The sequence below is a fragment of the Xiphophorus couchianus genome, chromosome 23 (genome assembly GCF_001444195.1).
Source record: "Xiphophorus couchianus chromosome 23, X_couchianus-1.0, whole genome shotgun sequence".
Taxonomy (NCBI): Eukaryota; Metazoa; Chordata; class Actinopteri; order Cyprinodontiformes; family Poeciliidae; genus Xiphophorus; species Xiphophorus couchianus.
In genome coordinates this window covers 28,012,098-28,018,575 of record NC_040250.1, presented here as the reverse complement: position 1 = coordinate 28,018,575, position 6,478 = coordinate 28,012,098, and the positions used below count along the sequence as shown (strand labels likewise).

At 37.7% G+C, this 6,478-nt stretch overlaps 1 long non-coding RNA gene across 1 annotated transcript; it reads left to right on the top strand.

The window, feature by feature from the left end:
- Positions 1–4,502: 4,502 nt before the first annotated feature.
- On the top strand, positions 4,503–5,518 carry LOC114139565 (uncharacterized). Its single transcript, XR_003594474.1, has 4 exons — positions 4,503–4,638; positions 4,768–4,921; positions 5,069–5,105; positions 5,200–5,518. It is a non-coding gene; the product is annotated as an uncharacterized LOC114139565 (long non-coding RNA).
- Positions 5,519–6,478: the final 960 nt, after the last annotated feature.

Here is a 6,478-nt window from a genome sequence, read left to right as displayed (position 1 = left end):
TCAGTTGGTTGAAATATGTACAAAACTATGTGAAATATGTGGGTAAAATGGATGAAAGCTGTAAGCTATGGGTGTTAACCTCTTTCATTTCGGGCCATGAAGATCACGACGGTTCTCGAAGAAACAGTTACGGCAGAATGTATTGATAAAATTACCCACAAACTGTAACAATATGATAAAGTTCCTTGAATTCCACAGCAAATTACAAATCTAGCGATTTTTTTTTGAAAACCTGTCTTTTTACGTAAAGCCCTACTATTTTTAATGAATAGGAGGATGCAATTGCCTAAGCAACGTTCGACCGAAGGAGCCAGCAGTGAAACTGTTTAGGCAGAATAATGCAAAATGGAACAAATTTACACTAAATTGGCACAGAAACATAAACATAGAATCCTAAATAACCTACTTAGAGAGTTTAGTAGCAAGAAAAAAACAGGTTAGGGGTCACTGTAACGAAACCTCATGGCAGATATTTTGTCTAGAGGAATTCTAACATTTCTTGATTACATACTTTTAGTGGTTAAAATGTACTGGTGTAGGAAAGTTTCATTTTTAGCTATGTCGAGATAAGGTGTGCGCACACAAACTGCGTTTTCACAAACTGCATTTCTCTCTCCAAATGAAGCGTCCAAATGAAGTCTCGCTCCGATTCTTGTGAGTCAGTTAATAGTTTCCATGGTGATTCTGACTAAGACAAACAATTTTAGTACTATAAAATGCCATGAAGTGTCTCCGGAACAATTAGTTTCCTGACTCTTCATCTAATCCTAACAATTCAAGGACCAGGAACCTAACACATCAGACATCTGTAGGTTACTGCTGGTTAATCTGGATCACATAGATTGGAAAGACTTTAGTTTATCATGAATGAGTTTTTATCAGAAATAAACCACAACTCCTGTATCATTTCTAGGTACTTGTGGACACTTTCTGTTCTAAAACAAGGTTTGCTGATGGAAACAATATAATATTGAGACATTACCATTAATGAATAGAAGATGTTGTGTATGTTTTAAATTCATACACAAACTGTATGGATGTTTACAAAAAGTAAATATACTTTTGGATAAATGCTTTACAGATGACAGTGTTACAGTTGGAAGCTACAGAAATAACTCCTGATTAACACGTTGGACGTTACGTGATGGATGACTTCCCACCCAACTATGTGGATGACATTTATATTTCTTTTTATTTGCAGCCAATTTAATGATTAGGATCTGTAACCTCCTCCTGTTGTGACCCAATTAGCATCTAGAATGATTATTCTTCTGTAAGGCATTACCTGTCTTCTAAATTTTGTTTGTGATGCTGCAGGAAGCGTCTTAACTGGAGTTATTACAACCACAAAGGGTAAAACAGATGATATAAAAGTCATAAAATATGGTTGAATTTCATTTTTTACCTGCTACAAATTCACTTCTACATCCATATGTAGACAAAAATGAGACGAGGCAACAGCATGTGAACATTTCTGAATAACTAAATGAATATTTGATGTGTTGTCCTAATTATTTTCACATGAGTGTATGCATGCCCACAGGGGCAAGAAATCATGTATATCACATTTGTTGATGCACTAGTAATAATATTATTCATGGTACATTTCCTGCCTGTATGAGGATGTAAAAACAAAAAATCTAATTTCTTTTGACAAAAATATATAATGTGAGTTATACACATTTATCTGAGTGTACAGGAAATTAGTTGGGTTTTTTTCTGATATTGGCCCAGTTTGGTCTGCTATGCATCTGTTTTAAGTAATAAATTGTAAAAAAAAAAAAAAAAGATTGATAGCATCTTGACCGTTTTCTTTTATATCACAGATATTTACTACCGATTGTTGGCCACATAATATCCCATTAAAACACACTTAAGTTTGTAGTTATAACCAAGATTATTATAATTATCTAAAAAGAAAACTGAAATAGAGAAACATTTTTGTAACTTAATAAAAATGTTATTTTTATTTTATTAGTAATTAAATAAAAATGATAATTAATGGGAAAAACTACATAAAAACTAATTAAAGCATATTGAATCTATAGACATATTTCTCTTCATTTTTATGCTTATGAATCTATTTATTAGCCTTTTCAACTCTTTTTCTGGAGAAATGTGGTATCTTCTATTTGAGTGTTCATTAGTCAATCAGTGTTGACATAATCATAACAGGTTTTTGGTTTCTGTGCCAAAAAATAATCAAAGTATGAAAAATCTAAAGCTACTACTATAACTAATAAAAACCGGCAAATGCACTAGTTTAAAGCTAACTGAATTAGACTAAAAGTCACAACAAAATAAAATGAAACTATTATGAAAAACCCAAAAGTATTATAAACGCGATATCTTCGCGTCATAAATAGCAACAGCTCATTTCGTTTTGCGATAACCTTTAAACGTGTTCTCTCGAAGCCCGATGGAAACGAAAACTTAAGAGCAATCAGACGTTGAACAGAATGTAGCTCTCCTCCTTACCTGCTTAATGACTTGCTCTGCCGTCCTAAACAACCAGAGTTCCTCTAGTTGACATGCGGCACACATGGGCGACTTTTTGGCAGCGCCGAGCCCAACCTCTTGTCACTGCTGTGACCTTGAGAGACCTCTGACCCAGGCATCAGACCGGATATTACATGGGTCAGCTGTGGAGACAAAGAGCTACACCAGTGCTCTGTGAAAAAAAAAGAACCTGATCTGACGGACGCCTCAGAGTAGGTTCATAGATGCAGAGTCACACGCAGGCATTCAGCTAGAAAACAACAGATGGTTATGAGATTGTACTGTGGCGGACAGGGAGCCGTTTGGAAAGGCTGAGTCCAGCTTGCATTACATTAGAGGGACTGAAACATGAACGCCGCTGCTCAAAATCTGCACTTCCTGTTGAGAATGAACTGCATGCATGAGAGACACGGCCATTGCTAGCTATCTGGTCAGAGAATCCATGAAGACGTAAGAAGTAACTTGACAGGAAAGTATTGTCTATGTATGACATGTTAAGGCATATAAGTTGTTCGTTAATGCTACAAAACACAGAGAGAGCAAAGCCTGAAATAAATAACAGACTGAATGGAATAATGCAAAGTGAGCCTGTACAAGTTTCAGAGGTAACTTCAACAACCTGCAATCCCTTTCCACTCATATACTGGACATAGTATTAAACGCAGACTAAGATTAGTATTTTTTATTATGAGATTTAAAACATAATATTAGTAGAATAAAGATGCAAAATTACCAGAAAAACGTTGCAAAATTGCTAGAAAAAAACTTGCTTAATGAGGAAAAAACTCCCTATATCGTTAATTGACACCAACAAGTCTGTGTGGTTCTTGCTGCGAAATAGACTCAGTCGTTTTCACAATGCTTTCAAAGTCCTGCTGCTGAAGTCAATTTGATGCTGATGTGTAGTATCAGCAGTATTTCCAAATTTGCTAAAGCAATACATAAGTATTACCAGAGGCTAATTGAATTGCACAGTTTGAGAATACAGTGGACCATTTTCCTTCAGCAGAAAATGGTCCAAGTGGGTTTTAATTATGAGTGTTATTCTTAAAAAATGCAAAAAACCACCAGTACGTATCCATTTCTCAAGTATGTGTTAGATTGTCACCTTAGGTTCCCAATGAATTACCTGGATTTTTGTAGTTGTAACATAACAAAAATGAAAAATATCAAAGTTTGTGAATGTTTTTGCTGTCTTGGCAAACCAGCCATTGTTCCCAACTCTGATGGTTCATGCAGGGAAAACATGAGAAGAGAGACAAACAAAATGACATTGCTGAAAACTCATCGCTGAGTTTCCCAGAATTGATCCATTACAATTATCTGATTTTCTCCCCAAACGTCCAACAACAGTCCAGTGATAAACTCCATCCACCAGTGAATCCTGTATTTGTGTAGCTTTGCACCTCACCAGGCTGTGTTTTGTGAACCTTTTTAATAAATCCGTGGTGCATCCACGTGTTGCGACGGCAGCTGTGTGTTATCAGCCTTCTGCTGGGATGTCCACTTCTCACAAGGCAGCCTGCCAGCTCACAGCAGTAAAATGCTAGTGCAGGGCTTTGTGAAAATGTTACACCTCTCTAAGTGGGTGAGAAAGAACCACAAGAAGCAAAGTAAAGTGAGTTTACTTTGCTTCTCTAATGCAGGAGTTTGTAGCCACAGTTTTTGAGCCTTTTAAGCCAATTATTGCCATGAAATGTTGCCCATTCTCACAAGAAGTATTGTAGTTGAAGAAACCTGACCAGTTTGTACACCCATAATAGCATTTCATATCACTGTGCAGGAATTTCCTAATCAGGATGTATATTCTTTCTTAAGCAATGCACCAGTGCTTAAATAATAAACCTAAAATACATTACTAATAAAAAATATATTCATTCTTATATATACAACAGACATGTGCTTAAATAAATGTGATATACAATTTCTTATAACTGCTCGCTAATCTAAAATAAAGTGGAAAATAACCAACTGCCCCACCTGTTCAGCTGACGGTGGCTAAGAATTGGTCCAGCGCCAGGTAACACCTGCAGACTAAACCTGTACAACAGGAATGTTAGCTACTGGTTACGTTACTGGCAGCTAACGTTTGAGTTAGTGGTAGTTAACAGCAACTTACAACCCATACACACACAAAAGGTAATGGTTTGTGTTATGTGATTACTAATATTTCATGTATTTATTTATTGCTATTGAATTAAATGATGCGTTTTTATGTATATTTGAAATCTCAAAAGTTGCCATCTATTGCACCTAATTGTATTGCAGTAGCAGAGAGTTACCAGTAGGAGGCAGAGTGAGCTTGTAGTCCCTCCAGAGTCTGCGTACCTGATGACCGGCTGCAGAATGGACTCCAGGAGGATTTGTGAAACACGGATTTGTTTCTGCCTCGTCATTCCTACCAGTATTATCCAGCTGGCAGGTAAGTAGGGGGTAAAATGTTCTTACTTTAACAAAATAACTCTCTGAATAACTTATGTAGTTTCTATAGAGTCCTTTGGTGTTTTATTTACCGTTGTCATAGCAACTGAACTAACCTTTATATATATGTATTTATTATGTTTTGCAGCTGAGAGTGGTCGGAGTGACGGCTTCGCCTACTTTGAGTGAGTACTGCAGGAGTACAATAAGTATGTATTTTCAGACAGTCATTGGCTCACAGTCTTTCTTCTTTATTATTCTTTCTTCTCACTGGAGCAGCAGAGCCAGGCGGAGGTCCTTCTCCTCCTGCTCCTTCAGCAGGTTGGCCAGATGTGCATGTCACTCCTGGCGATGCTGCTGCTCCTCCATCACGATGGCTTCAGCTGAGGTTTAGTCAGAAGTTTAGTTGCTGATGTTACCAGGATGCCAGTGTCGTCCATGGATGTGGCTCGCCATCACATCCACACTTCTTTGGCAGTTGAAGGGTGTCATAAAAAAAATCCAAAAAACTGTTTATACATAATGTGCAGAACCACAAAAAAATGAATTCATTAAACTTCAATCACCTTGTACACAACTAAAATCACCATGAATAAAATGTTTCATATGTTTCATAAAGCTTGCATCCTTTCAACTTATAAATAAAAATAACCTCACCCTGAAATTATTTACACATTTTTTAATGTATTCATTTTTTAATTTTTTTTTTATTTTCTCCCCTCCAAGGGGTCTTTTGTGGGCTCTAGTGTCCCTTATATGAAAGTAGGCTGACAGGAAAGGGGAAGAAGAGCGGGGAAGACATGCGGTAAATGTCGCTGGGTCTGGGAATCGAACCCGCGACAGCCGCGTCAAGGACTCAAGGCCTCCAAACGTGGGTCGCGCCATCCCCTACAATTTTAATATGAAACTGTTACTGGCACCAGACTTGGAGGATTTGAGCTCTGTATAGCCGGTACACTGTGGATCACAAGGAGGAGGCAAGTTATTACAATTCTGCCTCGGCCAGAACTCATTAATTCTGAATTGAAGAAACTGAGACTGCAGAAGGACATTTATATAAGAAGATGATCTTCTGTTATTTCTTACCTGAAACAGTGGACTTGAGTCAAAAGCTCATTTGAAATTAGTTCCTAACGGCTCCACACTATGGCAGCGAGTGAGCGAACCAAGTAGGACTCTCCACACCACTTAGTGTGAAATCTGCAGCTGGTTCATTCCCCGGACGAAGACCAGACCCCAAACAGCTGTTACTGGGCCGGACACAGAGTTGTAGAAATACTTACCAGAGTTATGTGTCATTCATTGTTTCATTTATGAAGCTGAAGTAGCCGCAGGGGCAAAACACCAGCTCCTATGGCCAACTCTGTCCTTTTCCTCCTGGGTGTGAACTAGAAAAAAATTAAATAATAAATCTAGAGGCTAGACTGTCCCAGTAAAAAGCCGCTGACTTCCGGTCTTCTCTACTTCAACATTAACGTTCTATCAAGATCTACCCAATTAGGCTGACATGAAACTGCTAACGTATCACACAACCTACAGTGTGTCACAGTACTGGAGA